Source organism: Peromyscus californicus, unplaced genomic scaffold (genome assembly GCF_007827085.1).
Source record: "Peromyscus californicus insignis strain IS unplaced genomic scaffold, ASM782708v3 Scaffold_13__1_contigs__length_99412109, whole genome shotgun sequence".
In the NCBI taxonomy this organism is placed as follows: domain Eukaryota; kingdom Metazoa; phylum Chordata; class Mammalia; order Rodentia; family Cricetidae; genus Peromyscus; species Peromyscus californicus.
In genome coordinates this window covers 53,860,487-53,872,428 of record NW_026294424.1, presented here as the reverse complement: position 1 = coordinate 53,872,428, position 11,942 = coordinate 53,860,487, and the positions used below count along the sequence as shown (strand labels likewise).

The following is an 11,942-nucleotide window of genomic DNA, read 5'->3' as shown; positions in this document are numbered from 1 at the left end:
GAATGGTAATCAAATTTAGCTAAGACATCAGGTGCTTTTACAAGCTGAAACTATTGTAGGGCTCACATCTTGCTGGTCTCTCTTGGATTTTGTCAAGGAGACACAGTAAATATTATTTCATATTTATGTTTTTCAGTATAAATGGATTGGATAGTGTACAAATAACAGCAACAAATATATAGTTTTGATTTTCAGTTTTATATTAAAATGAAGCAAATGTGAACACATACCACAAAATAAGTAAACTCTACAAGGAATCCATGAAAATTTGAAAACAGTGAATTGCCTTGCAATCAGAATGCTTGAGAACCATTGAGGAGTCAGAAGTGATAGCTGTGAGTTCTACCGTGCAATGATTCTGAAGCCTTCTCTTCTGCTGTGTTGGGTTGCATGTGCGTGCTGCTGTGCTCAACTAGTTTACTAACAGGACTGACTGTCATGTTATTGTATGAGTTATTAATATTTGATTTTATTATTTAAAAGTATTTTTTTCTGCAAAGTAATAGCTTCCATTTCTATTTCTAATTAATTAGTCTATGTTCTATTAAGCTGTTACCTTTATGGCAGAGTTTTATTACTTCACCCAGTGGATGCACAACATCATGACATCAGCAAGTATTTTTAGAGTACATAAGAAAGAACATAAATTTAATGGTCACGTAATTTGACTACTAGTTAAATAAGAGAGAAATTAGTTGATATGCATTTTATTCAAGGAATGGATGCAAAGAAATCTATGAATAAAATATGTAATCCATTATTTGTAAAAATATATATTTTTTACAATTTGTATACATACGTATTTTGTAGATTTTTTTTAGAATAAAAAACACAGCAAAAGAGTATAAAGAAATGGAAACTTTAAACAGCATTAAAATACATGGAAACAGAAACTGGGGAGGGTGACTCACTTGGTAAAGTCCTTATCACTCAAGAGGGACGTCTTGAGTTCAGACTGTGGTACCTATCTACTAATCCGGATGGGGAGGTATCCACATGTATTTTCTGAGTGGGGAATTCAGAGTAAGGAGGATCCCAGGGGCTTGCTGGGCAGCCAGCTTGGTGAGACTGGTGAGCTTCAGTCTCAAAAAACTAGGTGAGGAATCTTGGAAGCTATGTGTGTTCAGACATTCTTACACGTGTTTCTAGAGGCCAGAGCTCACCTCAGTGTATGCCTCAGCTGCTCTCCAGCACTTTACCAACTGAGCCATGTCCTCAGCCTCTCAAATAGAATATTTTACATTTTCAATTTAAAACATATTTGGGGTTTTTTTAGATTATTTTTACATTTCCGATTCTCTTTGCTCCCTCCAATATACCATTTGTTCACTTTTATCTTCTTTTTATAAGTTTATTTATTTATTTATTTATTTTACATCTCCACAGCAGTTTCCACTCTCTTCACTTCTCCCGGTCCCTCCCCGTCCCTGACTCTGTTCCCATCCCCAAATCCACACCTCCTCCTTTCTCTTTAGGAAAAGGCAGATCTTCCATGAGTGTCAACAACAGGGGACTGGTGAAATGGAGGGAGAGCACTGAAAGATACTAATGGAAAAGGGGAGCATTTCAGGTCAGGTCAAAACCTGGAGAAAGGAAATCTCCCAGGAGCCTTGTTCTCTTTCAAATTTATGCGCTCTCTCTCTCTCTCTCTCTCTCTCTCTCTCTCTCTCTTCATTAACAGTGGTTCATGCATATGTGTACATTTATATGCATATATTGCTAAATATAACCAGCTCAGTCTGTACAATGTTATGTGTATTTATGTTTTCAGGGCTGGCCATTTATTACTGGATAAAATTACTGTGGGAATGAAATATACCAAATGATGGCTTGTATGTTTTGCTGAACAATTAAAAGGATTTTATTGGAAAAGAGACTTCACATAAATGCATATTCTTTTCTAGTCCCTTCCTTTGATTTATTTTGAAGTAAAACTTTTGCTTTTATAAAGTGTTATAATTTCCTATATTCTAAAAAGTACCAGAAGTTTATGACATAAAAGAAAGATATTTTAAAAATAATTTAGCTTCATTTTAAATTATAATAAAACCTTTTGAAATATATGGAATTTTATAGCATTGTTTAGTAAAGAAGACAGAAGGAGGCAGAGAAAATTAGACTTTATATATATATATGTGTACACATTCCTTTAAACATATGGTAGCTGTGGATTATCTTCACAGTCCATAGTCTGTGAGTTTGACACTAAACATATTTTGTGTTCTAAATATCCCAAGTGCAAATAGTTACAATTTGAAATAATTAATTTCTAGCACTGATCAATTTTTTTCACTTATCTCTTCACAAGCTGTCTGGTATTAATATAATATAACTATGATGATTCTTGGCCCATATGTTGATGCAATTCTGGGAAGGGAAGTACAAGGAATCATGGATACCAATAGAAAAAATGAGAGAAAGGCACACACAGAATGACATAATATGAAAACTGTGCAGAAGAAACTGAGATTCTCTGAAATGTCATACTTATATGCATTTTTCTATCTGTATCTATTAGTTGAAATTTTTCTTTTTTTTTTTTTTGCAATACCATTCAGTTCTATATATCAGCCACGGATTCCCTTGTTCTCCCCCCTCCCGTCCCCCTCACCTTCCCCCCAGCCCCCCCCATTCCCATCTCCTCCAGGGCAAAGCCTTCCCCACAGACTGAGGTCAACCTGGTAGACTCAGTCCAGGTAGCTCTAGTCCCCTCCTCCCAGGCCGAGCCAAGCAATCCTGCATAGGCCCCAGGTTTCAAACAGCCAACTCTTGCAATGAGCACAGGACCCAGTCCCACTGCCTGGATGCCTCCCAAACAGTTCAAGCCAATCAACTGTCTCACCCATTCGGAGGGCCTGATCCAGTGGGGACGCCTCAGCCATTGGTTCACAGTTCATGTGTTTCCATTCATTTGGCTATTTGTCCCTGTGCTTTATCCAACCTTGGTCTCAACAATTCTTGCTCATATAAACCCTCCTCATTCTCGCTAATTGGACTCCCAGAGATCCACCCAGGGCCTAGTCATGGATCTCTGCATCCAGATCCCTCAGTAGTTGTTGGATCAACAACAGAGGGGGAAATTTTTCATTTTAATAATGCCATTCATTTCATTTTACAATTTTCTTCTAACATATGTTCCCTCTATTGGAATAAACACAGCATCAAGACACTGCATGGAGCTTTGTGGTATGTTTCCTCCATTTCAAACAATGACTGATCTAAATTAGGAAATCAGTAGTTGGTGTAGGTGAAGTAATATATAAATGAATGAGCACCTGCTTCTAGTGAAGAAAATCTAGAAGACTTTCAATGAGAGGAAATTTGGGCTAGACTTAACATAAGAAATTACTTTGAGGCTCTGTTCATATATGTTATACATTGTTAGAGATCCAAGATAGTAAACACATGATTCATAAGTATATTTCCTGCCTACCATGAGGAAGAGAAATGGCTATCTAAAATGATCTCATTTTATTGTTGGGGAAACTGTCATTAGGCTGAAAGTCTTGTTGTTGGTGGCAAATAACAGCAGAAGAGTTACTGGATTAGCCACTATATTTGAGTTATTCCTTAAAAAAAGAAAAAGAGTTCAAAGCCAATGTTTGAATTTGGACATTGTCTTTAGTCAACATTTAAGTCACTTTCATAAATAAAAATTAAACAGTATGATCTAATTATTCCCCGATTCTCTAACACTTTTATTAGTTCTTTTTTTAATTAAAAAATATTCATTTTTCATACCAAAGATCCCCCTCTTCCCTCCTCTGCTGACACTATCTGAAGAAATATGAAATGGAAATTTCAAATAGAATATAATCAAATTAAATAAACTCACAAAATTATTTGAAGGTTGTGGGAGTGACATTCAGTAAAGATTATTTTAGCATGGGAAGTCATTGCTTATACTAACAATATAAATTAATTTAGTTATTTATTTTATATTATTGGTTTGTTTTTAGTAATAGCACCTCAACACAGGGCCTGGAGTCATACTAAGAATGATACCTAATTTTTTGATGTTTCTAAAGTGGAAGATTCAAATCTATGAATAACGAAGCCGGTGTAATAAATTAACTGTCTGTCTTAGTCTGTTTAGGTTACTATAAAAATTCCATAAATATTGTTTATGTCCAACATAAATGTTTTTATCACAATTCTGGAAGCTGTTCAATACTCGGTCAAGGTTTTAGGTTTTGGTGTGTATAGTTATGGCTAATGTCTAGATCCATGCATTTTTATGTATTGAAAGAAAGAAGAAACAATCTCAGACAATTTTTAAATAGGCATTTGTTTACTATTCTAAAGGCAGTGGAACCTAGCAGAATGGAGCCAAAAAAGTGAGGCAACTATGGTCTCATGCAATAGCTATCTTTATTCAGAGCATCAGACAATTTATACTTCAAGGATTAAGATGAATAATAACCTGAGTATATACTCAGAAATACAGGCCAGACATGGCAAAAATATATTTTTCTATAGAAGCATATAAACAAATAATAGCCCACTGGATATTCTAGAGCAAACTCACTCCTATCCACCATACCTGGGAGAGGCAGGAAATCATGATCCAAGATTAATTCCTTGGTTTTTTTTTGTTTGTTTTTTAATACAGGTCATAAGACTCTTACATTGTTTTTCTTATAGTTTTCATTGAATGGGACACATCAATTTGTGTAGAATTATTGTCAAGAACTCAGTAAATTCTGTCCCTTATGTAAGTCCTCATATCCTTTTCCCCAGATATTGACAACTCTCAGGTCAAACTTATCCTTCTTTTCTATTACTGTGAGAGTAAAGAAGAGCTTATATGAATCCACAACACAAAGGTCCTGTAGTTTTGAAAAATTTGGAACTTCCATGTGAGTATATGCTACATAATAAGCTTTAAACTGTAGAAAATTAACAACTAATAAGTAAATTTAAAAATATGAAACCAAAAAAATTGAAAGTGCCCTTATGGACAGAGGTTACAAAGATCAAAGTTTAGGGGAGTATTTGGGAAAAAAAAATAGCTGAAAATGATTTATTGAGTTTTGTGTGGATACCTACAGTGATTTCTTCCATAATATAATTGGTATTATGGAAAAGAAAGTAAATATCAGTGAGTGAAGAAAATATAGAAATAATAGAAATTAATGAATTAAACTAACATGAGATTTGTTTTTCCAAAAGGTAACTGGGAAGAATTAATTTAAGTTGGAGAAGGTTTGCCATTCCTTTTAAGTGCTTATTTTGTCCTTCTTATAAACAAGACATCGACTTTGCTCCAGTATCTAGACTATAAACATTTGAAGTAGCATGTCACTCTTCCACTCTCCTTTGAAGAGAGTGAGTGAACCACTAATTATTATGTGCTGTTTCTTCATTAACTCTCCTTCTGCTATGTACCACAATCAATCTTACAATAGGAAGTTGATTGATGTGATAAAAATGAGGTGGTCCCTAGGAAAGCAAAGACCTCTTCTCCAACTGTTGGGGGAAGAGTAGGTCAAAGAGACCAGATACTGTTGCCTTCAGAGCCTTCAGATGTGAGTCCTATCTGGCTAGTTCATCAATTCTGGTCATATTGACCTTAGATAATCATATTAAGCACTTCCAGGATATTGATCTAAATGACTAAGAGCTAATAAGTGTACATTTTTAAGATAATAGGTCGGTGTTAGTGTGCCATGTAGCCATAGAAAATAGTGCATCAGTAATATCCATAGCGTAAATCTATTCCTAGATTCCTTCATGTGGACATGGGTACTACAATGTACTCTGTTTCTAGGTGATAAGAAAACAGATGCCGTTTCAAGAGTTATAAACTTTAAAAAATCTAAATATAGACAGTATTTCCTGTGATTTCATCCATGGGATACTTAAATAGAATTGTATTATCATTCCTAGATCAATTGTGAAATTATTGAGTTTAATCTGTAGCAAGTACTGTAAAAAGTTTCCTTAATTACTTTGGATTCACAAATTTCAGAAGACTTTAAAAACAAGGAACATCTACAATGGCAGGCTTTTACTAATAATTTTGTAAAGGTGGCCACAATATGCCACCTGTGAGTAGGAACTTATCAGCATCACTTTATCTGACTTCATCTTATTTTTATCTTTAGAAGAATGTCATTAATATAACAAAAAAAAGAGTGTCAGAGCTGTTGAAGGTTAACAGAAAATTCATATTAACAATCAAGAAAATAGGAAAATTACAGAGAAATGAAGGACTACTCAAGCAGTACTCAAAGTTCTATCCAAAAATAGTTGTAGGTTATACTAGGGTACTCTGTAACCGTTTTCTCAAAATAACTTAATTAAAATATAATTCCCTGACTTTAACAGGTGGAATTTTTTCAATTTTCTTTCTAATTGTGGCACATATAAAGAGATAATTATTTTTCTTGATAAACAGAATTTAATGTTCTAGACATATCAACTCTAACTTGCTTCTTAAGTATGGACTACTAGATAGCTTGTACATTTAGAATAACACTGCTGTTTATATTAGTGCTTAGATTTTGTATGGAGATGATTTCGTTCTCTTTTGAGTCTAATAAAAATGTAATGCTGGGTCATTCAATATTTTGGGGGAATGGACAAACTTTCCAAAATAGTTACACCAATTTATAGGCACACTAGAGAAAGGGTTACAATGTAGTCATATTTTCATGAACATTTTATTTTATGTATTTTTCTGTATAACTGGTCTAATGAGGTGACTTGATATTTTAATAAGATTTTGATTTATATTTTTCTCATGTCTCATGATGTACAGGACATTTTATTCTTCTAAAATTTTCACATTATTTTGGGGGAATATCTCTTTAGAAAGTGAGTCCAATTTAAAATATGTTATTTATATTTTATTATTTATTTCTAACAGCATTATATACAATTTCTTATTATGTGCATTGTTCACAAATAATTGTCAAAATCTGTGGACATTCTTTTCCTTTGTCTTGTCTGAAGCCATTTGTAGCACACTAGTGTGTAATTTTTACACTGTATATTTATGTAATTTTTATTTTGTCATTTAGATTTGGGCACCATGTCTAAGAGGACATACCTGCTTCTGGGTATTTTTCTTAAGATCATTCTATTGTTAGCTTTAACATTCATCTCTATGATTTATGATTGCATGCTGGAGAATGACAATATTTTTTGCATATAGACATCTTGCAGTCCTATTCAATACTCAGAATATGTGAGAGAAACATCCTTAAGAAAATGTTGAATTCTAAGTTTTAACAGAGCCCTCAATTATTGATATATAAACTCAGGCTCAAGAATGATTAGACTGTGGTTATGTTTCAGGCAATTTTAGAAAAAAAAAGTGAGAATCAGAGTATGAAGGGGGTGACAATACAACTTTTTTTGTAACAAATTCTTGGATTTTTATACTGCAGCATAGAACAGACCTCTGTGATGACAAAGGTCATGATGTGACCATGGAGAGGCTGTCTCCAAGCTAAATGAAAGTATGTCATTGGAATTGAGGTCAGAAAAGTGTGAGGCCTGGTTCTACTGTGCAAATGGATTTTAATGGTAAAATGTAGAGAAGTCTTCATGTTATCTATAAATATTTAATTCAGCATAAAGGATTGTGCAAGTCAAAGTAACAATCTTGCTTGAGGTTTTTAGGCCATCTCAGCCCTAGGATAGAGAAGTTACATAATTAGGAATCAAAGACACTTTATTGTACATCTGTCATCAGTATTTTGCTGCACCAACTGTACGATGATCTCTGTTACAGAAGTCATTGGAACTTGCTCAGTCCTGTGCAGTGATCTGTGATGAGAAACTGTTTTCAATTTCCATTTTATTACTTGGACCTTCCATTCAAGGAAAGAAATGACATAATATAAACCTCCCACAGCAGAAGAATAAACATGTCCTAATAATTCAGTATGTGTAATTAGGATGTAAAGAAGTTGAGTAACAAGCATTTCCCACTCCTCATGACCTTTGAAACAATCAGAGGAGAATGTAGGGTTAATACAGATTGATAGAGAATATTAGAGGATCCAAGATGCTCTGCAGGAAAATAGAGATGTGGGACATACTGATCATGTTGATCTCTGCATCTCTGGCTACAATACCACAATAAGACAAGTTTGAACTATACAAAAGATTTATTTCTTATGATTTTAGAGGGTGGGAATTCCTAAAGGATAGTGTGATTATTTAGATATGTGGTAAGGCATTCTTTTTAGCTTGCAGACAACCCTCTTCCTACTCTGTTCATTTAACTCCAATTAACCCAAAATTATTTTTTGTCTGTGATACATAGATTGAAAGATGTCCACCTACCAATTCTAGTTATCTGTGAAATTATTATGTTACATGTTGAATTGAATATTAGTGGCCAAGATATCAAGCAGCAAAATTTATTATCTTAATATAAGTTATATTTATTTATTCATTTCCAGTTTCTGAAGTTAGAAATCTATACACATATAATTTGTGTTTCCTTCCATGAGATATGGTAGAATATGTTGTACCTTTTTCCTAATTTCTGATTATGGGCACTAACTCTGGTATTCCTTGACTGAAGCTGCATTTACATTCTTACTCTTTTATTATAAGGCAATTTTCCTGAATTTTACTGTCAAATTCCCCTCTTTCCACTGTAATGACCACTTCTTAGCTTAATTATGTTTGTAAAGATGCTATTTTCAAACACTATCAAGATACCGATTCCATATATGACAACAGGAAATTGAGTTGAAAATACAATTAAAATTTTCTCTTCATTATATTTAGACAAATGAGGATATAACTTTATGTTATGAAATTTACGATAACATAACTAATCCTAGTAAATAATGGAGCTAGTGTAAACAGCAAAGCGCATGACATGCAGAAAATGTCTCAGTTTTATTTAAGGCTCTTCCAATCCTAAAATTCTTCTATCTGTATCTCTTTCCTTCTGGGTTTAATGGAAGTAGAGTACATTTTGACAAATTATTCATTTGTGCTCTTTCCCATCTCCTTTCAGGTCACTGAAGGTACAGCACTTAATTCAGCTGTTAACCATTTTAACCTGAGGGGTTATTGAAAATAAATCCTCTTTAGAAGCCTTTGTAAGGTCCATGGATGATTTCAAATAGCCTTAAAGTCAATCATATTAACTAAAACATTTCCTATTCAGACATCTATTAGAAAACTGATGTCTGTATTATGCTTTCTGACATTGTGAAGTAGCATCATTTCAGCTCTACAAAATGAGAAGTAAAAGTCAACACTTTTTCTCTACTTTTACTTTGAATAGTATACATTCCAAATGATACTAGGTTAATATATATAGTTACTGTCTTTAAAAATTGCTGGGCTGTGTTTTTAGTTTCTCTACACATTATATAAACATGTGTAATTATATATATGTATGTATGTATATACATATGTATGTATGTGTGTATATGTGAGTAGAAACACACTTCACATTTTTAAATAAAAGCCCAAGCTAAAGCAAATATCTAATATAGTCAGTGATTTTTTTCAGTGATTGCAATAGTCAGTATTACTGAATTTAATAATAGAAATTTAAAATATAGTCAAAATTATTTATCATTGATTAGATGGCAATACTTTGATCAAACCAATAGATATTGACTTAAGTGTTGCATTCCATTCAATCTCCTTAAATTTTAGGTTTTCAACCATTAAGTGTTTTGAATACATTAACACCAAATCCTTATGAAAGTTTGCCCTAAGATAAATATGGACCTAAAGTCGAATTGTCTAAAGTAGGCAACTATGTTAATCTCCTTTTTCTATCCTTTGTCAACCCATTTATAATTTTACTGTTTGTACTAACTTTCTTATAAATACTATTAGACTAATTTTGCAATTTTAGTAAAAAAATTAAAAATTAAAACCAGTGTACAAAAATATTTTTCATAAATAACATATGTCTTGGATATTATAACGATTAATGTTTTAAGATGTTAACATAGCAATATTGCATAATTTTGCCCTCATTATATAGGCATATAGGTTCTTGCGTGCCACAGACAAAATTTGTTTCCTAAACAAAATTGGCCTGGAAGTTTCAGAGTGTCCATCAAGATCAATCAAAATTTTTTTCTGGATAAGTTGTTTTTGCATATTATATACTCCTAATGAATATTCATTGAATTTAAGCGAAATTTAACTTTTAATGTTCCAGTTAGTCACCACGTGTAGGCTGAAAGCCATTTGCTGAAGATAGTAGGAATTGCATACTTGCAAAGCATCCCAGGTATAAACCTTTCTGCTGTGAGATTCAAAGCTGATGGGCCATTCCTTACCAGTCAGTAATGAAAGGGGTGATACTATGTCCAAAGGTTCTACATGGCTTTTAAGTACTCCTCACTACAGAAAATCAAGATTACCAGAGAGATAGCTTTTAAAAAAAATAGAAATTTATTTGAATTTTCTACTTTGATTATTCAAACATAAAATGATCTGCCAATAACATATTTCGAAATGCCAATTCTTATAAAATAGTACAAAATTTTAAATGATACTGAGTTTACACACACACACACACACACACACACACACACACACACACACACACACACATTTTCAGTTCAGCTCTTTTAATCAGCCAGCCAGCTTACTAGCAACCAGGGATGGTTTCCGCTGAGAATGGTTCTGTGGAGTGGGAATGTGGTCACCAGTGACCTCTGTCTTATACAGGGCTGTAGCAGGAAGCTGCTTTTTTCTTCTTCTTTGCTTTCACCATCTTGTAATCCCCAGAATAAAAATACTTTTGCCCTTTCTGCAATCGTTTCCTTAAAAAATTGGAATGGCCAGGCTTTTGTCCCAAGTGTGGATAGCTTGCTTTTAATTTTGCTTCTTCAGTTTTCTTTCTCTGGACTAGACGCTTTATCTTTCATTTCCTTTTGCTCCTCCCATGATGCTGTCTCAGGGACTTCTGGGGACATAGGGGTCCTTCTACCCATAATTTGTGTTTTTTTCAATATATTTTATAGTCATGCTAACTGTAAGTGTTGCATGAACTCGATAGAAATTGTTCTTCACTCACAACATTATGACTGCTTTTTATTCATTTTATTCAAGAAAAGAAAATATTAGACCTGAGTCTGAAAGTTGAATTGTCTGATCAGGATTTAAGTACTGCTGAAATTGCATTGTCAATTTTGTAATAAATTGTGATTAAGAATTTACAACTTTGTGAACAGAATAACAGAGTTAATTGATTTTGACCTGTTAACTTCAATTTGCAGCTTTAAAAATGTCTAACCTCACCCAGATTTATGGTTTAAAACTCTTGTGTTGAATAATGAATTACATGTCTGATGTTATATTGAGCAGCACCCTGTTGAAGTTATTTGTTCACATAGTTATCAAATGGATAGTATTTGCTTTAGCTTCTGGGAATTGTGCATTTTTTAAAAAATCCCAATTTTTTAACATGTAATTAAATAAATTTCTGTCTCACAAAATTGCCCTCCATCTATTTAGTTATCGGGAGAACATGTGAGGCTACCTCTTCCTCTTTTCCCTGTAAAGGGACTTCGCTGTAATGACAGATGTATGGTTAGGATGATCTAAAACAGCTGTTAACATACCGTATTGCACAAAACAGTTATCCATCATAGAGTCTGTTAGAGACTCTGGAAAAACAAAAGCCATAATAATTACAAAGTATCACTTGTAATTATGTTTTAGGTTTTTATTATATGGCAATGAGGTCCTATTAAAAATAGACATAAATTTGGGTACATTGCCTTTTTCTAGTTCTTACTTCATTGACTGTAGCAGTTTCCTATTCAACGGTCCACAAAATAGGCTACTAGGCAATGTGATTCCACATCCTTCAGCAAACTAATTTTTAAAACACACAAACGAACTTTTGTTCTCAAGCAAATATTGATACAACTGACTCAATAATAGTTACCTAGTTTCAGTACTGTTCACAAAAAGGCATACTTTTTTTTTAATCC

The 11,942-nt window shown here is 33.3% G+C and overlaps 1 pseudogene; it reads right to left on the bottom strand.

Moving 5' to 3' along the window:
- Positions 1 to 10,575: 10,575 nt before the first annotated feature.
- LOC128108878 (cAMP-regulated phosphoprotein 19-like) lies at positions 10,576 to 10,919 on the bottom strand (annotated as a pseudogene).
- Between the last annotated feature and the right edge of the window lie 1,023 nt (positions 10,920 to 11,942).